Raw genomic sequence first — 27,904 nt, 5'->3', positions numbered from 1 at the left:
TGTTTTCTTAACTTACATGAATTACCTGAATTAAATAAAATTTTTTTTTTGTTGGATATGCCATTGTTGTTTATATAATCTTAAAAAAAAAACGATTTCGGAACCTAACCCTACTTTTTCCATGTGATCTGAGTCTCGCATAATGCAACATTTTTGTGGACCCTAACATCTGCGTTATACCAGAGTTACCTGTACTTGAGCCTTGGTATCTCATCTGGGTCTGGCTAATAATTGATGTGAAGTCATTAGACTCTATATACAAGTAACCCAGATGCCGAAGATAAGGATATCCTAGATGTCTGGAGTAATTACTTTGAAAAACTGTTAAATGAAACAAGCAACGACAGAACAGTAAAGAAGAATGCAAACAGGAGTACATATCAATACTTTGTAGAAAGCTATCAGATGCCAGAAATGTGAAAAGGCAGCTGGAATAGGTAATATTTGATGAGAAATGCTTAAATATGGAGGCATAAAAATTTTGCAGTGGCTACAATGTAATTCAGAAGGCTAAATCCCAGATGAATGAAGTGGAGTTCTCATAGTACCAATCAATAAAAAAGGAAATAAAACTGAATGCAAGAATTGCAGAGAAATATCCCTATGAGTGTTCCTGGTAAGATTTATGTAAGAGAAGAGGCTGAGAAAAATTATGGAAGAGAAACTTGAAGAATATGCAGGGTTCATGGTAAATAGGGTTGTCAACACTAGAATTTCACCTTACAACAAACGGTTCAGAAACTGTAGTAATATAACAAAGATCTGTACTTCAGTTTTCTAGATCTGGAAAAGTCACATGACAAGGTGCTCAAAGAAAACAGTACAATTATATGGGATGAATGGAACATTACAGAGCAATACATAGTCTATATTTAAGTTGTAAGACATCAGAATTGAAGGAGATATAGTAAGATGGTTTGATGCAAAATCAGGGGTAAGACCAGAATGCACATTATCTCAGCTCTTATTCATCATCAATATGGACTGCAATATGAAAGTTGCATTAAACCAGAGTGGTTTAATGTCACTTTCTTTTCTCCAAATAGACTAATTTGGAGGAAAATTGTTGATAGGAGATTAACAATAATTTTAACTTAGTGAAGTGATGTTGTCATAGTAACCTGAAAGTGGCATTAAACCCATCTGATATTACAATCAGAGATAACAAACTTTGCAGTTTGCTTTATGCAGATATTATGCTTCTAAATGCATCCAGCGTAAGTCTTCTGGATTGTATAACTAAACTGAATATAACTAATGTAACAATTTTGACATGAAAATCAGCAATAAAAAGGCCAAAACTATGAAAATAGACAGGAACCTAGAAAACTTCAACTGTTTAGACACTGTTGTAGTGAAAATGGAAAATTAAATTCAGAAATAGACAACATAATAAGCAAAGCTGGTATGGTGGGGAGCCAGATGAATAAATTTATATGGAATAAGAGAGAAATTAGCTTAAACATTAAATTATCAGTATACAAGACAGTATTCAAACCAGTTTTATACAGATCTGAGAGTTTCATTAGAAATAATGCATTTGATCAAAGTTCAAAATTTAGAAGCCTGAAGAGATCACATCAATGACAGGATCATATTAAAAATGAAGACATTAGGAAAGAACTTGACATTATTTGCATTCAAGAATGTGTGTGAGCAGGGCTACTCTAAGATGGTATGGTCACTTAAACAGAATGGGGGAAAAAAAAGAGTTAGCGAAACGGGTTTGATGCCACAATGACAAAAAAAAAAAAAAGAAAGAAAGAAAGAAAGAAAGAAAAAACAAGGTCTAAGGGGATGGATTCAGTCAGAAGTGCCTTAAAAGAACAAAATGTTAGATACTATAATATTGGAGTGCTAATAAGTAACAGAGTAATTTGGAGGAAGATTGTTGATAGGTTATTAATAATAATTTAAACTGAAACATGTATATGTACATAGTAGCTGCTGTCATAGTAGCCTGAGCACCCCTAGAGGGTACATATCAGAAAATTTATGATAATGATGATGGCAAAAAGTCCTTATAAACATTCCTTTCATCACTGAACCTATTTTCTATTTGTTTCTACATAGTCATCTCTCTCATTATAACAAATTTAGAGCAAACAAATAGAGCACTTTGTTTTACTTGAAGATTTGTTATAGTGAATTTCCTTTAGAGTGCAACTGATGCTATAGCAGTTTAGTCAGGACTCTTCGTTTTATATAATGAAAGTTGACTGTGTCAATAAAATATTTTCTTAGATGTTTTAAGAATTGGTTTGTGATCCAGATTCATTTGTGCTTTTATCTACAGATAAGCAAAAGACAGATATTCAATTATTCAAAATAAGTCTCAATGATGGCAATATTCTGAACTGCTTTGACTGTAAGAATAATGGCAAAAATGGTAGTCACTTAGCAGATCACTTGTTAAACTCTACATAATTAAATAAGATTTCACTGAAAACTGACCAAAGTGAAAAGTCAAAAAGTAAAAATGCAAAATACTGTTCTCCTTATTAAATAATATTAGATGAATTACAGTAGTTTTCAAAATGATTATTCTTGATTAATCACTTTATCAAATGTTTCAAAACATCTGAACATTATTTTTAAGGAAAGACCTACATAACAAAAATCATATTAGCATGTTTGTTTATGCTAATATGATAAAACAATAAAACCGGCCACACAAAAGAATGTGATGAATTATCATTTAATATAATTTGATACATCTTCAAAAGCAAAAGAAATTAAAATCTTCTAAAAACTTTCTGCAACATAGTCCTATATTTAAAATTAGATTAACAATTTACTCAAAATATTTAATTAAAATAATCTTCAAATACTATATTTTTATGATACTACTACTACTTCCTTTGTTTTAACAAGTGGATATTCTATTGTCATACCATCACTTTCTTCATCTTCCAGTTGTTCTCTCTCTCTTTTTACTTTTATATCCATACAACAGTTTTGCTAGCATACTATAATCCATTCAATTTAGATGCTCTATCCATTTTTTTTTTATATAATAATTTACTAGTTTCATATTCAGAGTTGTAAAATTTCTTCACCTGTTTTGTTGCCTGACACAGTATATCTGGCATTTTTTCAGAAATTTCATATCTGAGGTTTGAATTCTTTTTTATCCTTCTAAACGTTCAGGACATATTCAAAGTCCTTAAAAAAGAAAGTTTAATGATATGATAAAATCTAATTCATATGTTAAAAGTGCAACTCAAGTAGCACTCGTGTAAAATTGGTGATTTTTGGTGTTTTTTGTGAGTGTTTTTCCTTAGAAAATTGGTTTTATAGTATATTAGAACGATTTTCGTGTTTTTAGAGCATTTTATGTGTCTTTATTGGGGCTGTCGCTGCTAGAGGGATTCGTAGTGTGTAGTGTTCGTGAAAGCTCCGGATAAGATAAGTATTATTTTCAGTTATCATTGATAAATTTATTTAATATTGTGTAGTTTTGTTTGCCTTGCGTCTCTTAGTGCATCTTTGTGTGTGTTTTTGGTGTGTTATAATTTATAATTTGATAAAATACGTTGCAAGTAAGTATGGCTCCAGTACGAAGGAAAATTGCGGCCAGTAATGATGGTTCGCCATCTTTATCAAAGAACGGTAGTATAAAAGAGATGATTCAGTGTACTAGCTGCGAAATGTACGCTTTACAGAGTGCGGTCGGAGTGTGGTTAGATGTAGGGAGAATGAGAAATTGAAGAGTATTTTGGATCGTGAGTGTGATATTTTTGTCAAACTTCAGAATGAAGAAAATAGGGATATGACAAGAAATGGCGAGGTTGTACCAGAGAATTGTGAGAGTGTGAATGTAGAAAGTGTGAATGATAGTATTAATGGTTTTACTGAGAATAAAAAAGATGAGATAGACACAATGAGTGAGATCGCGTTGTTGAATGGTGTGATACAAAGGGCAAAACAGCAGCTAGAGCGTATGAGCAAAAGTCGACTGAATGAATCAGCCAATAATAAAAAGTATGACAGGAAAAATAGATATATGAGTGTGAACATGAACAAAATGAAGGATAGAGTGCTGTATGGAGACTCGTTAGTACGAGGTGTGATAGTAGAGGATTTGACAAAATCGTACCAACCTGGTGCGACCATCAAGGATGTAACCGAGTCTATTAGAGAGCAAAAGGAAAGGGTGAAAGAAATGATTGTTGTGGCAGGTAAGAATGATTTGAAAGGAGACAAAATGGAAATGATAGAAGACCTGAATGAATTGTTTGAGGTAGCAAAAGAAAAGAGTGAGAGAGTTAGAATGATTAGTCTTTTGCCACGGTATGACAGTGAAATGTTTAAAAGGAGGGCCATAATTGCGAATGACTTTATGTGTGGGTTATGTATGATGAGTGGTGTGGAATTTGTGGACGTGTGGAGTGAGTTCGATGGCCGAAAGGATCTATATAAGATGAATGGCTTGCATTTGAATGGTTACGGTGTAAGAAGACTTGAGAAAGTGTTGCTGAATGTGGCAGATGTGCAAATTCAGGGAAACTAGATTTATTAAGGGGGGGAGGAGTAAATATACAGTCCTTAGGGAGGCAGTTGAATGTAAGAATGAATATAATATGCCCGAGCAAATAAAGACAACAAATCAGAGTGGGATAGTTAATATAAGGCATCAAGGTATGGTTGGGGCTAATGGGAGTCTTAAATTCATGTACACTAATGCTAGGCGTATTAGGAACAAGAAGGAAGAGTTTTTGTCCATGGTTGGCACTTCCAGACGACAGGTTATTGGTATTAGTGAAACATGGCTGACTGTAGATGATATAGCTAGTGGGATTGAATGTGATGGGTATGGTGTGTTCAGGAATGACAGGGAGAATAAAATGGGGGGAGGAGTATTGTTGATGATAGCTGATGAGCTACAGCCAAGGAGAATAGAAGTTGAATTGCAGGATAGTGAAAAGAGCACATTTGAGGCCATTTGGTGTGAAATTGTGGCTAGCAGAACTAAATATACAATTGGGTGCTGCTATAGACCAGGTGATGGAAAAGATGGTGATGACAGTATGCACAAGCAAATAGAAGAAATGAGTGGAAGGAGGGTGATTATTATGGGAGATTTCAACTATGGTCGCATTGATTGGAGTGAGGAGAGGACACACGGGAGGAAGGAATTGGATTTTATGCGGTTATTAAGGGATAACTATCTGCGACAACATGTAATGGAAAATACTAGTGTTCAGAGAGTGCTTGACCTAGTAATTACATCTGAGGATTTGGCTGTAACAAATATGACCACATTGCCACCAATCGGTAAGAGTGATCATAGGGTCTTGACTTGGGAGGTGGCTAAAGGTGTAGAATTTTCAATTAAAACAGGGTACATGTGGAATTATCGGGCTGGAAAGTATGACAAGCTTAGGAGTTTGATTGGTTAGTGCCATGGCATGTACAACTGCAAGGACTAGAAGTCGATAGTGCATGGGAGGTAGTTAAAAAGCGTTTACATGAAGCAATGGCTGACTGTATACCTAGAGTCCGAATAATAAATCAACTATGGGTTAAATGGATGAATAACACCATTAAGATTGAGCTGCAAAAACAAGAAACAACTATGGAGGGAATTTAAGGAGAAAGGTGACCGGCAGGCACACGAATGGTATAAATCGCAGGCCAGAAGGGTAACGAGTGCGGTAAGAAAAGCAAAAAAGGATTACGAAAGAACGTTGGCCATGCAGGCTAAAGAGAATCCTAAACAGTTTTTTAGATATGTAGCAAGTAAAAGGAAAAATGTACATGGCAGAATGATTTTAAAGAATGCCGATGGTAGGGAGGTAACTGAATCAGTTGATATAGTTGAGTTACTGAGTGAGCACTTTGCAAGAATATATTATCCAGGTAGTGACATTGCAGAAACGAATGTACCAGTAGATTATACGGGAATTGTGGTGAATGAAGTGGAGGTGAGTAGTCTATTGCATAACCTCAATGTCAATACATCTGTGGGATTGGATGGTATACCAGCTCGTGTTGTACGAGAAGCAGCTAAAGAATTGTCAGTACCATTGACCATTTTGTTTAATTTGAGTCTCGGGTCTGGGTTAGTCCCGAGGGGGTGGAAAGAGGGGAAAATAGTTCCACTGCATAAAGGTGGTTCCAAGACTGCTGTTGTAAATAACCAACCGATTAGCATATCAGGAATCATTGTCAAGGTCTTAGAGAAATTAGTCAAGAAAAGAATACAGGATTGGATAGATGAAAATGAGATATTGTATGGGGGACAACATGGTTTTGTGAAGGGTAGATCATGCCTCAGTAACTTGCTCACGTTTTATAACACAGTGACGGCTGAACTGGATAGGGGTGATGGGTTTACAGTAATACTACTGGACCTTGCCAAGGCTTTTGACAGGATACCACATAGAACCCTAATCAGTAAACTGGAGCAGATGGGGATAGTAATAGGGTTCGTGAGATGGATAGGAGGGTGGTTGAAGGAGAGATACCAGAGAGTGGTTTATTCAGGAGTGGAGTCTAAAAGACAGCTTGTGACTAGTGGAGTGCCACAGGGCTCTGTTCTTGGACCACTGCTTTTCAATTTGTTCATCAATGATATAGGAAAGGATTTGAGAGGAAGTGCTCACTTGTTTGCTGATGATGCAAAGTTGGGTAGAGCAATTATGAGTGCACAGGATGTCAAAATTTTACAGGATGATTTGGATAGTTTGGAGGACTGGGCTAGGAAAAATGGATGTCAATTTAATGTGGCAAAGTGTAAGGTTATGCACTTTGGGGCGAAAAGAATAGCAGCAGTATATCGCATTGGTGGAACCGTACTCCAGGAGATTGATGAGGCCAGGGATTTGGGAGTGTTGGTGGATAGGGAATTGAAGTTTAGGGGGCACATTGCAAAAGTGACTAAAACAGCTCACCAAATCACTTGGCTTCTGAAAAATACTTTAACATGCAGAGACAAACAAGTTGTTGTTCCTCTGTATCGAGCCTTGATAAGACCCCATCTGGACTACTACTGTGCCCAGTTATGGACACCAGGGTTTCTTCGTGATGGGGAGGAAGTGGAGAGGATCCAGAGACAAGTGACCAAGATGATAGCAGGTCTGTGGAATGAACCTTATGAGAATAGGCTGAAGATTTGTGGGTTGCAGAAATTGGTCGATAGGCGAAGGAGGGGTGATATGATTGAGACATTCAAATTACTGAAGGGTTTCTATAAGATTGATCCAGAAGATATTTTTGAAAATATGACTGGTGGTGGGAGGACTAGGGGCCATGAATGGAAGCTGGGCAAGAGCGTGGTTGACAAGGGTGTTAGAGCTAGTTTTTTTACTTGGAGAGTAGTGAATGAGTGGAATAAGCTTCCAGAGTCTGTTGTGGGTGCTACGACCGTGAATGAGTACAAGGCAAGGTATGATAGACACTGTGTGAATGTCGAATAGTTGTTCTTGACATGATGTTAGGACCTCCCTCGATGAGTCTGTCGACTCCTTGGAGTTGCCCGGAACAATAATAATAATAATAAGTATCTGGAAGCATTTACTTGTTCTAATATTTTATAATCTACCACTATTTTACTTAATACTGGGTTTTCTCCATTGAAGGCAACTATTTGTATTTTTCCTTAGGATATTTTCATATCATGCTGTTCAGAGATTTAATAATTTTAATTTATGGATCTTAGAAGTGAGTTAGAATAAAACAGCTGATCAAAGACTAAAGACCACAGATATTAGAGTTCTGAAAAAATAAAGTGAACAGGTGGCATTAATGGTAAAATCTTATTAAAAATGAAGATATTAAGACTGAGCAGAGGTAATCTCAGGTGGGATGGTTATTTAATCAAGTGGGAGAAGGAAGGTTAGCAAAACAGGTGTTAGATGGTATGACAGAAAAAAAAAAAAAGACTCAGATAACCAAGATCTAAGTAGACTGATGCAATTACAAGTGTCTTAGGAGACTAAAACACAGTAAATCCTCAATTTATGACATACATGAGTTACAACCACTCATACTTACAATGGTTATCCAATTAACATGTTCACCAATACTGCCTCCCTCCTCCACCAGTGTTTAACATGTTCACCAATACTGCCTCCCTCCTCCACCAGTGTTACTGCTGCCTTCAAGACATAATATTTAAGAAATACTTTTTCCTCAGGCTACTGCCACTAGTGTGGATAAAGAAACTCTCAGAAACCTTTTTGAAGGAATTCTATATTTGTACAGTGCAATATATTATGTTCCTTCAAAAAGGTTTTTGTAACATGGCACAAGGTGGCAACATAGTGTAAGAATGGTATTTAGGAGAAGATACTAAAAATATGTTTACACATTCACAGGATTCAACAAAGACAAAGCCTTACAAGAGATTGACAACAAGATAGTGCTGCAAGCTAAAAATTTGAAGTTGAAGGCTGGTGTTAGATCCTGAATGCAGAGCTTTACAAGTAAATTCTTTATTCAGGATTTAACATGACAAACTACTACTTATTAAGGAGATATCTGCACATCGGCTAATAATTATAAAGTGTTGTTTTATGTTTTGTAATAATTGTAGTCCATGTGTGCCATATAGTGAGAGTTATTGTTAGGTTATTTATAATTCCCAAGTAAGCTGTCTAGTACTTTGCGAAATTCTGAGAAAAGTTTATAATAGTAATCCGGAATAATCGCGTATAATCGGTATGAGTCAAGCGTAGCGATGGAGGCTATACCTACGCGGAAATATGACATCAGAGCGCCTTCCTAGAATAACGTAACCGGACAGGTTAGCGAGAGTGTAGGATCACCCAAGGGGCATGAACGATGGGGTTCGTGGGTGAAAACTGCATTGAATAGAGGGCACCCAAATAGGGCAAATAAAAGACAAAGCATGCCGTTTTAAGGGGCTTTTTGACTTTTGATCTTCGAGTGCGGGATTCGAGTTTTAGGGGGAGTTTGTCGGAGGATTCGTGAGAGAGCAGTGGGTCGGCTACGGTAATGACGGACGGCAGGTTCTTTTCTTGAGAATGCTTGAAGATTTTCAAGCAGAGCTGATCGCGATATGACGGCCGATGTGGAATCGAGCCTTAGCAGTATGTCCCATTGGAGAAAGTTTCCTGCGAAGCGGTAGACAGCACGCAGCAGTCGGAAACGATTAGAAGAAAAAGCATAGTACATCGCCAGGCGCAAAGACAGCCGAAGAATATGCAGTACGATAATCCAGACCTACATGAGATGGCGGCATGAAATCTGAAAGGATCCGGTAATGTAAGAGTTTTCTTTCTATGTTAAAATTTGTTTAGAAGAAAAGGAAATTTGTGTGTGTTGTAACTAAAGGACACTAGCAGAGAACTTTTAGTGAGAATTTGACTGAATTAATTAAGCCCTTGTGGAGCAAAGAAGAGTTAAATAGGCAGTGATTTGTGAATGGCTAGACTTGCTTAGATAAAATTTAGAATTAAGGTAATCATTGATAGCGTATTAATGAAAGTGTTAAATAAGTATTCTGTGAGTAACTTGTGAAGGGAATTATATAGTAGTAGTACTTTGCTTAAAGCTAATCTTATCCTTTCATAATCGAAGGATTTAACTTGCTCTGATTCATTGTGCTTTAGTATTACCCTTAACTTAGAGTGAATTTTGATCCATTGAGTATTTAAGCTTACATAACTGTAAATGTTTTGTGTTTTCCAATAAACATGTTTTGTACCTTATACCTGAGTTATGCCTGATTACGAATTCAAACCACCACTTATGAAATTGAACCTTTTGGCGGGAAGGAATTTAGATAGAATTGCTTAAGTGAGATTCGGTCTACGACTGCTAACTGAATCTGCACAGCACTAGCGTGAGATAAATTATTGTGTGTATCCTTTTAAATTTTGAATTATTTCCCTGAACAAGAGTCTCTTCTGTTATAGGATATTGGCTGGCGCAGCGAAATATAAATTTTGCCAATATCCGAAGAGGAAATAAATCTGAAATAGTATTTTAGGAGCACGACAATAGATTAGAAGGAGAGTTATTATAGAGGTAGAATAAGATATAATATAGAGAGATAGCGACATAACAATAGAGTAGCCAGGACTTTGATTGTACACAGTTTTGAGTAAGCAAAAGGATAGATTCTAGAGACAGTAAATTAATGTATAATAAGATTGAACTTACGACTTACGAAATAACATTATATGAAAGTAAGGATATAACAATAACACAGCTGACGAATTACAGATATAACACTGGCAATGAAGATGCAGAAGTCGAGAGAAGCTGTAGAGGAAAAGCTTGGAAATGAAGAACATATAAACAAAGAAGCTAAAGAAATAGTCCCCCCCCCACATTTTACAGTAAAAAAACTGGCAGTGGAAGTTGTCTCTATTAAAAAGTTCACACCAAAATTCACCTTGTGCAGACTTGTGTGAAATAAAGCATGGGACATAGTGAATATGTTGATAAGGCGATTCAGTTGTTTGAAGAAATGGACCAAACATGGAAAGAATTGGCAAGGTAGACAGAATGATGAAAGCTGTAAATGCTTGCTACAGAGAAATGTATGCAGAAAATAAAAGGCAAACAGTACACACTAAGGACATGATGCACAAATTTTTAAAGACACCCACTACTCTCAGATTTTCACTTTAAGACATAGTTAAGAAATCATGGGAACATAGCAGAGGATATGTATTTAGGTTTTGTAAATCTAGAAAAGACATCACAAAATGCCAAGATAAAGCTTTAAAATGTTACAGTTATATGGTGTAAGTGTGATATATATCAATATATATATCACACTTACACCATATAACAGAGATACAGAAGATGTTTTGATGTTAAATCAGGTATGATCAAAGGTGCACATTATCTCCGCTGTTATTCATTATGAAAAAAAGTGCCAACATCAAATTCCTGTATGTACCCTCACTCAGCATACATGCCATTATGATAGTATGAAAAATTTATATCATTACTAATTTCTGACAATTTTCCTCCACATTAATCTGTTATTTTTCAGGAGTCCAATATTATCTGATCTTTTATTTCAGTCTTCTAAGGCATTTCTTAGTGTATCAGTCTACCTAAATCTTGGTCTTATTTAGGTCTTTTTTTCCTGCCCTTTGGTTTTGTTGTTTTGCTAACTTTTTCTATTTATCCCATTCCATTTAAATGACTATACCATTGACACAACATCTGCTCATTTTCCTATCTGTCATCTCCAGTCTTTAATCAAGCATTTATTTTAACTCAGCTCTCAGATTCATATGTTAAATTTGGTTTGAATACTATTTTGTATGCAGCTACTTCAGTATTTGTAGTAACTCTTCTCTTCAGTTAACTTCCTACCAAACTATGCCATGCCGGCCTGGTTGGCCGAGTGGTTAGCATATCTGCCCTCCAGTCAAAAGATTGCAGGGTCAAAACCCATAGGCATGGATGTTTGTGATTGTCTGTGGAAATACTAGTGGTGTTGGCATGAGCAGTAGATGGCATTGGCATAGTTGTGGTTAGTTGTAGTTGGGGGATTGAGTAGTGGAGACAGAGAGTTGTAGAGTAAGTGTCCTCCCTCGATGAGTCTTTGGAGGTGTCACGTAATAATAATAACTTTGCTAATTTTCTTGTCGCTTTCCATATTTATTTTGACATCTTCACTAAAAATTGTGCCTAAATAGCCTAAAATTGTGCCTAAATTGCCTTAGTTCAATATTGCACAGCATTATTGAATACTAAGGACATGGTATATATGTCCTTAGTAGAGATACTAAAGCAATTGATCTGAAGTCATTAGCCTCTATATATAAGCAGCCCAATACTGAACTGACTTCACATGCAAACTTTTTTTTGCTTACACTTGGATAAAGGATGAAACCAACAATATAATTTCTTGGCACCCTTAATTTATAGCATAACCAAGTGAAAAAGCTTTTAACAGAATTAGCAGTGCTGGTTATGGTAGGAAACTGAACTGAATAAATTTATATGAAATAAGAGAGAAATTAGTAGCTCTATACAAGACAGCATCCAAGAGATCCAGATTTGAAATGCTGCACTGATCAAAGATTTTTATTATGGTTTAATTGGATCATTTCTAATATGGGGATGAAAATTGAAAACTAATTATGTTAAAAAACAAGAAAGAGTTACAGTTATCAGTTTGTCTTTAAACAGCTTATATATATAAAACAAATGAATCACATCTGATATTGATGATATCACACTTCTGATGGTGGAACGAGAAACTTTTAGGTTTTGAAATTTATCATCATCATCATCAAATTCCTGCCATGTACTCTCAAGGGGGTGGATATGATAGTACTACATGAAAAATTTACATCATTACTAACTTCCTAACAAAAATTTTCCTCCAAATCAGTCTGTTACTCGTCAAGACCCCAACATTATCAGAGCTTACATTTCTATTGTCTAAGACACCTTTTAATGTATCAATCCACTTATATCTGGATCTTCCTGCCAACCTGGCAGAGAACACCTGTTTTGCTAATTTTTCCTCGGCGATTCTGTTTAAATGACCATACCACCTGAAATTAGCTCTGCTAATGCATTCCTGGATGCTGACAATGTCAAGTTCTTTCCTAATATCCTCATTTTTAATATGATATTACCATTGATACCATCTGTTCATGCCCCTAATCTTTCGAAAGACTCACATATCTGCAGTCTCTAGTCTTTGGTAAAGTGTTTTACTTCTGACCCAGCTCTCAGATCCATAAGTTAAAACTAGTTTGAACACTCTCTTGTATACAGCTACTTTAGTGTTCTGACTAATTTCTCTCTTATTCCATATGAATTTATTCAATTGACTTCCTACCATACCAGCTTTGTTAATTATGTTGTCTATTTCCATATTTAATTCAACATCTTCACTAAAAATCGTGCCTAAGTAGCTGAAATTTTTTACTTGCTCTATAGGTTCTCCATTCACAACGCAGTTGACATTCTCAATGATTCTGTCTATATTCATTGTCTTTGTCTTGTTATTGCTGACCTTCATGCTAAATATTTTACAACAGTTATTCAATTTAGTCAGGGAATCTTCCAGACTGGTACTGGATTTATTTAGAAGTATCACATCATTTGCATAAAGTAAGAGCTGAGATTAACATCTCCAATTTTGATATCATGTTTAATGCCACTTTCCTTCATAATGTGATCCACATAGATAATGAATAACAGAGGGGATAATGAACATCCTTGTCACACCAGCTTTAACATTAAACCATCTTCCTGTATGTCCTTCAATTCCAACTGCTAACTTACGCTTTCCTTCTACAATCATAACCGTTTCTCAAGAACACTTGCATAAATCTTAGCAGGAACACTCAGTAGGGATATACTTCTGTAATTCTCACATTCAGTTTTATTTCCCTTTTTATATATGGGTACTATAAGAGCTCTACTCCAATCATCAGGAATTCATCCCTCTATCCAGGCCTTCTGAACTATGCAGTGCAGCCACTGTAAGACTTTTCTACCACCATACTTCAGCATTTCTGGTCAAATATCTATTCCTGCTGCCTTTCTACATTTCAAGCCTTTGATGGCTTTTTCTACTTCAATTATACATATCCATACTTCAGTCAGGAATACATATCCATACTTCAAGTATGGATATGTATTCCTGACTGTATGCCAGTTGAGTGTTTTTTACCAGTTTGCTATTGCTGATTGTTTCAATTAGCAATTTTTTGAAGTAATTACTCCATACTTCAAGGATATCTTTTTCTCCAGTTTTCATATCACCTTTATCATCTCTAATTTCTTTTACAACACTCTTTCCTTCATTTCTGAGCTTCTTCAACAACCTCCAGAATATCTTGCCACCTTCTTGATATTTATTTTCTAGACCTAGGTTCTTTACCGTTCTCACGATTTTTAGTGAAGATGGTAAATTAAATATAAAAATGGACAACAGAATCAGCAAAGCTGGTATGGTGGGAAGTCAATTGAATAAATTCATATGGAATAAGAGAGAAATTAGTTGCAACACTAAATTAGCTGTATACAAGACAGTGTTCAAACCAGTTTTAACTTATGGATCTGAGAGCTGGGTCAGAAGTAAAACACTTGACCAAAGACTAGAGACCACAGATATGAGAGTCCTGAGAAAGATTATAGGCGTGAACAGATGGCATCAATGGCAATATCATATTAAAAACGAGGATATTAGGAAAGAACTTGACATTGTCAGCATCCAGGAATGTGTTAGAAGAGCTAATCTCAGGTGGTATGGTCACTTAAACAGAATGGGCGAGGAAAGATTAGCAAAACAAGTGTTCTCTGCCAGGTTGGCAGCAAAACGACCCAGAGGAAGACCAAGATATAGGTGGATTGATATAGTACAAAGTGCTTTAGACGATAGAAATATAAGATCTGATAATGTTGGAGTCTTGACAAGTAACAGACTAATTTGGAGGAAAATTGTAGATAGGAAATTAATGATGATGTAATTTTTTTCATGTAGTACTAGCATATCCTGTACACCCCTTGAGGGTCAATGGCAGGAATTTGATGATGATGATGAGGTTTTTACCAAAGTCTTCCCATGACTTTTGTTTAGCTAGTTTTACACAGTGTTTAGCTTTCTTACATTTGTCTCTATATTCTCTAAGAGCACAAGCTGACGTATTTGCCAGGAACTTTTGATATGCTTTCTTCTTTTCCTTCACTCCTCTTTAACTTCCTGTGTCCACCATGGAGATCTAATTTTTCTATCCTTGCAGACAACCTCACCACATGCCTCTCTTGCTGAATCAATCGGGGTTTTCTTCAAGGCTTGCCACTGAATCTCCAAGGTTTGGTTCCTGTTCTCAAACTCTCTCATTTTTTATTCAATAATCTTTGTGTATTTTAGTCTACACTTCACATCTGAGAGCTGCTCAACTTTTATTCACTTAAATAAAACTTTCTTACATGTTTTTCTTTTCAAAATGAAATTCAATTTTATCCTGCTCAAGACTAAATAGTGATCACTTCCAATTTCAAATCCTCTGTACACTCTGGTGTCCTGCACCAGGGAGAAAACATCACTATCAACAATAACATAGTCAATGAGACTTTTCTTATTCCTAGCCTCTTCTCTCTCTCCATGTGAATTTGTGCACATTTTTATGTTGGAACAGGGTGTTAGTAATAACCAGTGTATATCATGAGCAGAAATCCAACAGGTATCTGCCATTATTATTAGCTTTGCTCTTTACTCCAAATTTTCCCAAAATATTTTTGTATGTCTGACAATCATTTCCTACTATACTATTTAGATTCCCAACAAGGACCAACTTTTCCTTTTTCATTGTGTCAGCTGCTTTCTCTAAAGCCTCAAAAATTCCTCCACTTCTACCTTAGTAGAACCTTAAGCACAAATAAGTCTCATTGTCCAGTTCTCCATTCTCATATTTGCCCACATAACTCTACTTTAGACTGCCTGCCATTCAAGAAGATTAGTCTCGTATTTTGTGTTGAATACTATGGCTACTCCTTCTTTTCCTTGATTGTCATTGTGTGAATATAACATTTCGTATTTATTGCTCAGAAAGATCTCACCAGTTTTTGTGTTTTTTGTTTTAGTCACTCCTATTATGTTGATCTGGTACTTATCTAATTCCTCAGCTAGCTCCATTTCTTTGCCATTCAGGCTTCTTATGTTGATAGTACCGATCTTTAACTCTGGTGATGTTGAGTTGGAGTGTGCTTTCAGATTTGTTCCAGTAGCTAACTTTTCGCTGTTCGTCCTGGTTCCCTGGCGAAAACAATGAGAGCTTTGTTTAACCAGGCGATGCCCCAGCCGGCATGAAATTTTGTCATGTTGTACCATCATTTTCTATATTGGTTTAAGCCAATAAGAATACAATTTGGTCGGCTAAATCCCAAATTGCCAGCCTATCCTCGTTCGTTCAGTATCCAGATAGATATCCAACAGGGTGCACCATGAGAAGGTGAGGATTGGACATTAGGTCAGAAGCCCTGGTCGGTTCTCCACATTCCTTTAAAGGCTATGTGGAGGTCTCCTCTCAGTTATACAGCTTTGACACTTAAGCACCCCATTGAAATTTATAAGTGTTATATATACTCAATTAATTGAGGTTTGAGCAATACAGAGTTTGTTGTGTCTTCATTTTTAATGATTCTGCATTGATGCAATCTGATCTTACACATTAATATCTATGGAGAAACTGATGATCTATGATCACCAGTTTCCTGATACATACCTTCAGTGGGGAGTATAAGATACTTTAATTGTTCTGCTTGGTTCGAGAGGAAATTTAAAGAAGCATTTGAAATGCTCAAACATAATCCAAATCTGAACAAAAATGATGGCCTAAGTATTCCAACAATGTGGAGGACCCATTTGCAACCTTTATAGCAACCAGAACAAGCCAAAGAAAAATCACACTATAAGAAGACTCGGCAAAGTGTTTTTTTTCCCTTCCCTTAACATTTAATACCAACTTGAACTGTAAAAGTCCTGAAGAAAATCGTAGTATAACAATCTGAACTACAAACCCAGAAGAATCTTAGTATGTGAGGACTTTAGCAGTTTATTGTAATTTTTTATTTATTTTATTTATTAATTTAAAAATTTTTATTTTATTTATTTAATAATTTTATTTTTTTATATTTTATTTTTTTCTTATTTAATTATCACTAGAGGTCAGGCTAAGAAACAGATTAATTAACAGCATAGATTTAATTTACCTTTATAGAGTGCAAGAGCATGTAGCTTGGTCCTATACACATGTATCCTTCTGATGATGACCTCAATACAGGGGTCGAAACGTCAAGTGTTATTTTATTAATAATTAGTAAAATAATCATTTCAACACGTGTGTTTTGTGTCCCTAAATTTGTAAATATGAATGATACGTTTACATTATTACTAACTTCCTATCAACAATTATATTCCAAGTTATCTGTTAGTTGAGAAGACTTCAATATTATCAAATCTCATATGCTCAGTCTTCTACTTACAAACTGGGTTCAGTTCTGGTGATTCTATTGTAAGTTGGAAATCTATGTGAATCATAAGGATATGTTAAGTTAATATGCCTGAATGCTCCAAGTGTGTAAGCCTTATGTTATATTTTAAACTGACTTTACTGTCTGCTTATACTGAAATGATACATTGTACAAATTATGATATAAAATTACTGTATAACCATCATCATCAAATGCCTGACAAGTACCTTCAGGATGTGTACAGGATATTGTTACGATAGTACTACATGAAGAAGTTACATTATTACTAACTTCCTATCAACAATTTTCCTCTAAATCAATCTGTTATCTGTCAAGACTGCAATATTATTAGATCTTATTATATTTCTATCTTCTAAGGCACTTTTTACTGTGGGTCTTTTTCCTGCCATCCTAGCAAAGAACACTTGTTTTTCTACCCTTTCCTCTCCCATTCTGTTTAAGTAACCATACCACCTGAGATAGTTCTAACTATTCTTGAATGTTAATAATGTCAAGTTCTTTCCTAATATCCTCATTTTTAATATGATGTTGCCATTGATGCTATCTGTTCACTCTCTCCTAATCTTTCTCAGAACTTTCATATCTGTGGTCTTCAGTCTTTGATCAAGTGTTTTTTTTCTAACACATCTCTCAGACGCATAAGTTAAAATTAGTTTGAACACTGTCTTGAATGATTCTGGTTTAGTGTACTGACTATTCCACATTTCAGGCTTCTGTTAGCCTTTCATGGGTGAGAACCACATAAAATTGTGAATTTGTGCCCATCTGGAACTCTGTAGTAAGGTAATTATCATTATTATTAGTTCTGATCTTTTTCTTCAAATTTTCCCCAAACCTTTCTGATATGCCTGGTAATCATTTCTTACTCTGCTGTTTAGACTTCAAATAAAGACAAACTTTTCCTTTTTCTTTGTATCAGCTGCCCTCTCCAATGCCTCAAAAATTGTTTAATTTCTTCCTTAGAACCTTCTGTTCAGTAATAGGCACAAATAAGTATTTATCAGTTATACATTCTGATATTTGCCCTCATCACTCTACTTGATATTGTCTGCTATTCAAGATTATCCCCTTCTCTGGTCAATGTCTGAATATAAAATTTTGTATCTATTGTTTAGAAGAATTTCAACTGTGTTCATCGTCTTTGTTTCAGTAACACCTATTATGTCGATTGGGTACTTGTCCAATTTTCTCCAAAACAAATATAAAATCCAAAGTATTTTTTATATAAGTATCAGTTCTTCTAGTTGAAGCAAATTAGATAAGAATTTAGAAACGCAGTCTCTACAACTGGTCTCAATGGAATACCTGGTTTATAAACTTTGGGAAGATCATACAATCTAGGTGGATGACCAAAGAAGGTTTTAAATTTTTTTTCTTTTGATCTTCATTCCAAGTAGAAACATCTTCAATAAGAGAATTACGTCTGTTTAGTTGACTACAGGTAGGAGCAGATGTGAGAGAGCCTATAAGTTGAACAGTCTTGAAGTAATAGAGACATTTTTTTCTCATATTCTTTTCTATCTTGTCAGCCTTCATAATAATTAAATCGATATTATTCTTCAATGATTCCAGTGCTTTAAATTCAGAGAAAGAGAGATTAGGATGTGAAAGCTTGGCACTAAAAAGAATTTTTGCACATTCGAAACAAGTCTTGTTAGCTGTTTTTTGAGATAAGGATTTGAAGAACTCTATTTATGCTATGAAAAAAAGTCCATAAGGGGTACCTTATTGGGAGAGAGAGACGGCAAAATCACGTCCTTTTGATTTTTGATAAAACAAAAAGTTCATCCTCTGTTAGTGGATGGCCAGAAATATTGATGACTAGTCTATCCATATCACAGACATTATGAGTACTGGTTCTAGAATAGCCTACAAGAAGAATTAGAGAGGCTTTAGGTATGAAGTCAATGATATGCGCAAAATAGTGTTGAAAGTTTCAGTCACTAAAACAGATTCTAAGGCCTGAGCTATTTCATGATTACACTTCATAAAAGCGTATGCATTTTAGAAATATAATTTTATTGATGCATTAAATAGACTCTCCGTAAACTCTAGATATTTGTTTCAATAATGAAATACCATTAGTAGGCATATTTAAAATAATTATAATACCTAAGAAAAACTCACATAAAATATTTTATTAGCATAGAATTTTTGCCAAAGGATAGGCATCGTCAGTAGAAGAACAGAAAATGATAATTGAACATTCACAGGCAACTGAAAAGCACTACCTCAGTAGGTAAGATAACTAAAAAGGTCAGTAAATTCCTACCTTATTAAAAATAAATAAATAATATTAATAATAATAATAAATATACTTAGACAAAACAAAGTTAGGAAAGATTAGCTGATTTAAAAAGTACTTCCATCTCTCAATTATTCAGGAATCTACCAGATTCTTTGATGTTACGGGTTATTCTATTTCAGACAAACAGGAATATCTGCTTTTATTCGGAAAAAAAAACAAAACACAATTCTTATATTAAATACCTTGAGCCCGAATAGTCTGGACTTGCAGAGCATGCTATCAACACTAGACAGAGTTCAATGGAAAAAGAAAAGTTCTTCACGTAGCTTTATAAAGAAACATGAACAACTTTACTTCATGCTCTTAACTTAAACAGATATGATGATTTATGTCTATCCCTTTTGTGGGAGATGACACTTTTTAAATCAGCTAATAATTTCTAACTTTACTTTGTCTAAATCTCATAATCTCATCTTCCTTTTCCCTCTTTTACCTTGAGGTGTCGAAAGTTAGTTAATCAATGGACCTCAAACCATTTACAGGATAAGGTGGTCAAGCCCTACACCTCAGTGTATCCTATGTCCATAATGTTTGAGTTCTCAAGGCCAGTTTGGCTGCTTTGTGGGATGAAAAACACCAGGGTAAACTGGGGAAAAAACCCCTACTGTCCATGACCAAGACCGGTTAACTTGGCTATGGCTGAGGAAGATCCTTCAGCTCCTCACGTCACCGATGGGAATTGAACCTAGGACACTCCTTCCCCAGGCATATGGTTGCGAAGTGCACAGTAACTAGGCTAACCGCACAGACTTTTTCTAAATATATATAGTTTTTTATTTATATAATAAGTTAGGAAATTTACTGACCATTTTAGTAATCTTACATTATTAGCTACTTAGGTGGTTCTTTTTAGAATTGTCTGTTAATATTCAACTGCCATTTTGTGTTCTTGTACTAACAATGCCTACCTAGGCAAAAATTCTAAGCTAATAAAATATTTCATCATCATCATCAAATTCCTGACACACCCTCAAGGGGCGTACAGGATATTATGATAGTACTACATGATTACTAACTTTCTATCAACAATTTTCTTCCAAATCAATGTTATCTGTCAAAATGTCAATATTATCAGATCTTATATTCCTGTCTTGTAAGGCACTTTTTACTGTATCAATCCAACTATATCTTGGTCTTCCTCTGGGTCTTTTTTCTGCCAACTTGCCAGAGAACACTTGTTTTGCTAATCTTTCCTCTCCCATTCTGTTTAATTTATCATGTCACCTGAGATTAGCTCTGCTAACACATTCCTGGATGCTAACAATGTCAAGTTCTTTCCCAATATCCTCATTTTTATTATAACATTGCCACTGATGCCATCTGTCCATGCCCCTAATCTTTCTCAGGGCTCTCATATCTATGGTCTCTAGTCTTTGGTCAAGTCTTTAATTTCTAACCCAGCTCTTGAGTTCATAAGTTAAAATTGGTTGAACACTGTCTTGTATACAGCTAATTTAGTATTTTGACTAATTTCTCTCTTATTCCATATAATATAATAATAGTAATAATTTGCTGGCCTGGTTGGCCAAGTGGTTAGGGTATCTGCTCTCCAGCCAAAAGACTGCAGGCTCGAATCTGCTATGGGCATGGATGTTTGTGATTGTCTATGAAAATACTAGTGGTGGTAGGCAATAGATTTCGCTGATGTAGATGATGCAGATCACTGTAGTTGGTGGACTGAGTCATGGAGACAAAGAATTGTAGAATAGGTTCCCTCTCTTAATGAGTCTTTAGACTCCTTGGAGGTGTCACGTAATAATAATAAATTTATTCAGTTGACTTCCTACCATACCAGTTTTTGTCGATTCTGTTGTCTATTGCAATATTTAATTTACCTTCTTCACTAAAAATTGTGCCTAAGTAGCTGAAATGTTTTACTTGTTCTATAGGTTCTCCATTCACGATGCCATTGATATTTTCAATGTTTCTGCTTATTCACAATGTTTTGTCTTGTTATTGCTGACCTTCATCCCAAATTTATTACAACAATTATTTGATTTGGTCAGGGAATCTTGCAGACTTGTACCGGATTTATTTATGAGTATAACATCATCTGCATAAAATAAAGAGCTGAGATTAACATCTCCAATTTTGATATCAGGTTTAATATCGCTTTCCTTCCTAATGTGATCCATATAGATAATGACAAAGGAGATAATGTACATCCTTGCCTGACACCAGATTTTAACATCAAACCATCTTCCTTTACTTCAATTCTAACTGCTGACTTAGAACTCAAAGACTAAGTACTGCTTGATATAATGCCCCACTGACACCATATAACTGTAGCATTCTGAATAGCTTTTCTCTTCGCGCTTTGTCATATTCCTTTTGCAAGTCTACAAAACTTAAATACGGATCTTTGTTATATTCTCACGATTTCTCAACCATTTGTTGTAAAGTGAAAATCTGATCCTGACAGCCTCTATTTGGTCTGAATCCAGCTTGTTCTTCACCAAGCTTCCCTTCCACAATCCTTCTCAACCATTTCTCGAGTATACTTGCATAGCCTTACTAGGAACACTCAGTAGAGAAATACCTCTGTAATTCTCACATTCAGTTTTATTTCCTTTTTTATATATGGGTACAATGAGAGATCTACTCCAATTATCTGGAATTCATTCCATCGTCCAAGCATTCTGAACTATGCAGTGCAGACACTGTAAGCCTTTCATACCTCTACACTTGAGCATTCCTGGTCGAATATCATCTACTCCTGCTGCCTTTCCACATTTCAGGCTTTTGATGGCTTTTACTACTTCAAGTACAGATATGTTACTGAATGCATGCCTGTTGATGGTTTTTTACCACTGTGTTGTCACTGTTTGTTTCATTTAGCAATTTTTTGAAGTAATTACTCCATACTTCAAGGATATCTTTTTCTTCGGTTTTCCTTTCACCTTTATCATCTCTAATTCCTTTTACTCCATTTCTGAGCTTTTTCAACAGCCTCCAGAATATTTTGTCACTTTCCTGATATTTACTTTCTGTCTGTGTTCTTACTGAAGTCTTCCTATGCTTTTTGTTTAGCTTTCTTACTTTTGTCTCTGTATTGTGTAAGAGTAAAAGTCGACTTATTCACCAGGAACTTTTGGTATGCTTTCTTCTTTTCCTTCACTGCCTCTTTAACTTCCTGTGTCCACCATGGAGTTCTGATTTTTCTATCCTTGCAGACAACCTCATTGGTTGAATCAATCAATGTTTACCTCAGGATTTGCCACTGAATCTCCAAGGTTTGGTTCCTGTTCTCAAACTCTTTCATTTTTTATTCAATAATCTTTGTGTATTTTAGTCTACACTTCACATCTGAGAGCTGCTCAACTTTTATTCACTTAAATAAAACTTTCTTACATGTTTTTCTTTTCAAAATGAAATTCAATTTTATCCTGCTCAAGACTAAATAGTGATCACTTCCAATTTCAAATCCTCTGTACACTCTGGTGTCCTGCACCAGGGAGAGAACATCACTATCAACAATAACATAGTCAATGAGACTTTTTTTATCCCTTGTCTCTTCTCTCCATGTGAATTTGTGCACATTTTTATGTTGGAACATGGTGGGAGTAATAACCAATGTATATCATGAGCAGAAATCCAACAGGTATTTGCCATTATTATTAGCTTTGCTCTTTTTTCCAAATTTTCTCAAAATATTTTTGTGTCTGACAATCATTTCCTGCTATACTATTTAGATTCCCAACAAGGACCAACTTTTCCTTTTTCATTGTGTCAGTTGCTTTCTCTAAAGCCTCAAAAAATTCCCCCACTTCTACCTTAGCAGAACCTTCTGTGGGACCACAGGCACAAATAAGTCTCATTATCCAGTTCCCCATTCTGACATTTGCCCACATCACTCTACTTGATATTGTCTGCCATTCAAGAAGATTAGCCTCATATTTAGTGTTGAATACTATAGCTATTCCTTCTTTTCCCTAATTGTTATTGTCTGAATATAACATTTTGTATTTATTGTTTAAAAAAATCTTACCGGTTTTTGTGTTTTTTGTTTCATTCACCCCTATTATGTCAATCTGGTACTTATCAAATTCTTCTGCTAGTTCCATTTCTCTGAATTTCAGGCTTCTGATGTTGATAGTATTGATTTTGAACTCTGGTGGTGTTAGTTGGGATGTGTTTCAGGATTTGTTCCAGTAGCTGACTTTTTGCCCTGGTTCCCTGGCAAAAACAACGGGGACCTTGTTTAACCGGGCAACAATCCTGCCAGGATGAAATTCTCATGTTGTGCCATCATTTTACATTGTGAATTAAGCCAATAAGAATGCAATTTTGTCGGCTAAATCCCAAATTGCCAGCCCATCCTTGTTCGTTCAGTATCCAGGGAGATACCTAACAGGGTGCAGTCATGAGAAGGTAAGGACTGGACATCAGGTCAGAAGTCCTGGTCAGTTTTCTGCATTGCTTTAAAGGCTATGTGGAAGTCTACTTTCAGTTATTCAGCTTTTATCCTTAAGCACCTCTATTTATTAATAAAATCTTTTATGCAAGTTTTCCTCTGGTATCATAATTATTTTAAATTTCACAGGAGTCTACACAGAATTGTTGCATAAATGGGAGCAAATAGGGATGGATATGAATCTGGTGATTTGGATAAGAAGATGGCTGATGGACAGATATCAAACAGCAGTTTATGGAAGAGTTGACAGCGGTGTACCAGAGGGCTCAGTACTTGGTCCTCTGTTGTTTATTTTGTACATCAACAACATATGAAGTGATGTGACAGGTAGCGTAAGCATCATCACCACCGAACACTGTTCAGTTGTTTGCTGATGGTGCTAAACTGGGAAGAGCAATGGTAAATGATGGTAATGCAGCGATCCTGCAGGAAGGTTTAAATAGCAGTATGGATAAAGGTAAATGACTGCCAATTTAATGTGGTCAAGGTAAGGTGATGTACTTTGAGAAGAGATCACAATCTGTGTATTATACTGCAGTAAGCTGATGAAGTCAAACTTTAGGGTGATTGTAGACAGGAAGTTTAAGTTCAGAGGGCACATTGCAAAGATTGCCAAAATAGCACATCAGATTATGCGATTGTTGAAGAACACACTAACAAGCAGGAATAAAGAGGTTATGTTCACTTAAGGCCACATTTGGGCTACTGCACATAGATCTGGATGTCTGGATACCATAGGGATGAAGATGTGAAGATGATCCACAGGTGAGTGACAGAAATTGTGGCAAGTTTATGGAATGCTCCCTATGAGAATACACTGATGGTCTGTGGGCTTCAAAAAGCAGCTGATTTATGAAAAAGAGGAGACTTGCTATATATGTTATTAAAGGAGTTTTATAAGGATTGATGCTGAAGACTTTTTAGTTCATGGCAGTAAAGGAGAGAACAAAGAGTCACCTATGGAAATTGTGTAAAAATGTGGTTAGCAAGGGTGTCAGAACTACATTTTTTTTTTTTTTTTTTGCTTGGAGGGATAATGGGTGGTATAGGTTGCCAGAGGTGATTGTGAGTGCTTCATCAGTGAATAATGGATCTCCTGACTTCACAAAGATACGTGTATAATAATAATAATCCTTTATCCAAGCGTAAGCAAACAGTTTGCGTGTGAAGTATCTTCACGACTAGGCTACTTGTATACAGAGGCTCTGATGACTTCACATCAACTGCCTTAGAATCAAATAATGAAAAGCACAACATCCTTTTTGGATGTGTAAAAAATAAAGAAAATTTGGAAAACAAAAATCATGATTTGACAGCAAAAAATATACACGAGGGTGGTCTGAAAAGTTCTCAGCCTAACAATGAAAAAACGAATTTATAATTTCAAAATTATTTTCATTTTCCAACATAATCTCCCTTAAGACTAATACATTTATTCCGGCAATGCTCCAGCACCATTATCCCATCCCTGTAGTGATTCTCAGTAAGATCTGCAAAATACTCCTCTACAGCTGCAATCACCTCTTGATTCAAAAAAAAAAACGCTGACCAGCGAGGAAGAGTTTTAGTTTTGGGAAGAGATTGAAGTCAGAGTTAGCCAAATCTGAGAAACAGGGTGGATGTTCCAACAATTCATAGTGCAGACCCCTTTCCCATTGCCAAAACACCTTTGTGGGCAGGTCCATTGTCCTGATGAAAGATGATTTTTTTCTTCTGCAAACCGGATCTTTTCAAGATCTGTTTGCTTACACGAGTTTTTTCATCTAGTCTAGTTAAAAGATCGGAATAATATTCCCCGGTTATTGTTTTACCCTTTTCAAGATAATTAATAAACAAAACGCCTTTAGCATTCCAAAACACTGATGCCATGACCTTTCTGCTGATGGAACCGACTGTCTTCTTTGGCGCTGAACAACCAGCTCATGTCCACTGTTTTGACTGCTGTTTGGATTCTGGTGTGTAATGGTGAATCCAAGTCTCATCCATAGTAATAAATCAACTCACAAAATCAGTTTTGTTCTTGTTAAAATGCTTCAAGCACTGTTCAGAGATTTTCGTGCAAGTGCGTTTTTGATCTGCTGTGAGCAAGCGTGGCACCCATCTTGCACAAAGCTGTTTCATTTGCAATTCTTCATGCAAAATATATCCTACGCGTCCTTTTGAAATGCCTACACTCTCAGCAATTTGACTCGCCAGTCATCCAATACCATATCATACACTTGATCAATGATTTCTGGTGGTGTTGCACTTTTTGGACCCTTCATGTGGATCATCTTCAAGGCTGGTACGGCCACGTTTAAACTTGGCAGCCCATTTCTTAATTGCCAAAAATGAAGGAGAAAAGTACCCATAAACTTTAATGAACTTCGAATGAATTTCTTTTGGTGTTAAACCTTCTTTTACAAAGAATTTTATAACCGCACAATACTCAATTTTATCCATTGCAAGGGATACAGACAACACTTTTGCTTCAAACAGCTGTATAAAACAAATTACTTGATAGAATGATTTTGCAATTTCACACGGATGCTTATGACAGATGTACCAACTTAGAAAAAAAAAATCTTGCCGATAATATTGCCATCTATGGTTCAGGTCCAGAATTTTTCACACCACCCTCATATATATAAGTATTTGGGGATATTTTTTTTCTCTCCTTCTTTGACAATAGGTGCAAATATTGCTGTAATGAAATACATGGTATTTTCATCCATCACTTGAAAATAGACATAAAAATCAATGAATCATTCAAAATGTTCTTTTCTTTCTTTTTTAGAACTTTTTTCAATTGCACAAATTAAATTGGATTTAATTTGAAAAAACACATTAAGTTGACAAATAAGACATGCTGCCAGGCCAGAGATAAATGTCATTTGTGCAGTTCAGACTTCCCATTTTATAGTGCAAACTCATGTTTGATGTTACTTCAGTAAATAGAAGGAGATGAAAGTAATATGTTTTTTATGCTTCAGTTTCCTTTCTATTTACATATTCATTTAATGATGGAGGCATATTCGCATTAATATTAAGAAACTAATATTCATTTCCAAACAAAAGTACAGTTCAGGCATCTTTCGTTTCTTTACTCCTTTACCCCATCAATCTGTATGTATTATAAAATAATAGTTTCCCCTTTTTAATGAAGTTCTTGACATGTGACCAAGAGCAATAGTATTATCATAATGAAATTCACATATCTAACAAGTGATGGTGCCATTTGAAGTGCATACACTTATGCACCACAGGAAAGAATCATTCTAGGAGATTCTAATGCAAAAAACCTACTATCTGAAGACATTTCCCAGCTATTTTGGATAACAGGGTTCACTGCAATAGGATAGAGACTGACACTGCTAGCATCTAGAAATGTGTGGGCAAAGCTAATTTCAGGTGGTAAAGTCACTTAATGATTTAATTTTACTCTGAAGCGTTAATTACTGTATTTATTCAAATATAACTCGCACTTTTTTCCCAAAAATTAAGCTAAAAAATCATGGTGCGAGATATATGTGGGGATTTTTGAAAACTAAAGTTTTCAGGAAAAAACTGAAAATGGGTATGACTTACCAAGAATCTCCTATTCGCTATCACTACTTCCGGCCTCGAGAGCAGTTTCTTTGTGTGCATCGTCAAAGTCATCTATCCAAATAGCGTCATCTTCTTTCCCATTATTTCAAGAAAACATTACCAAATTTACAAGACTTGAGATACGTAATGAACAATCCTTCACGAATGACTAATGAGAAGTGAAAGCAGAGCATGAAACAGACAGCAATGGTAGGCCAGTAGAGATAGAGCAGCTATGAAAACGTGCATGTGATTGGTGTGGTATTAAAAAAAAGATCGCGCAACCCAACAACAAAGGCAAGCCGACAATTGTTGAGTTGAAATGATAATTCTCTTCAACTGAATTCCATAATATCCGGAACTGCCATAACAACATTTACTAATATATTTCTTAGTTTTAACACGTTCATGATGGGGTAGTGTTTTGCCCATTTATTGTTCTGATGGAACTTCTCATTACCATTTGTGTACTGCTTACGTGTCGCATGGGTAGGCTCAACTCACAAAGTTTCAACCCTTCGGATGAATTTTATTGCTGCTTGTTTGCATGCCGCTTCTGCATCTTTCAATTTGCGGTAGAATTTTATTTGAAGTTAGACTTTGTGATCTGTCTTAATGAAATCGAAAATTTCAAATGCAATCGAACTTATTTCATATAATTG

At 35.6% G+C, this 27,904-nt stretch overlaps 1 protein-coding gene across 1 annotated transcript in view; it reads right to left on the bottom strand.

Annotated features, from left to right (window-relative positions):
- Positions 1-27,904, bottom strand: part of LOC150101601 (dnaJ homolog subfamily C member 17) — a 189,431-nt gene that overhangs the window by 147,161 nt on the left and 14,366 nt on the right. The window lies entirely within an intron of this gene.

The sequence above is a fragment of the Typopeltis vanoorti genome, chromosome 11, assembly GCF_054136105.1.
Source record: "Typopeltis vanoorti isolate ZY-2024b chromosome 11, IOZ_Tvanoo_1.0, whole genome shotgun sequence".
Classification (NCBI taxonomy): Eukaryota; Metazoa; Arthropoda; class Arachnida; order Uropygi; family Thelyphonidae; genus Typopeltis; species Typopeltis vanoorti.
Note: the sequence above shows the minus strand (reverse complement) of the source record. Positions and strands in the feature narration are given on the sequence as shown.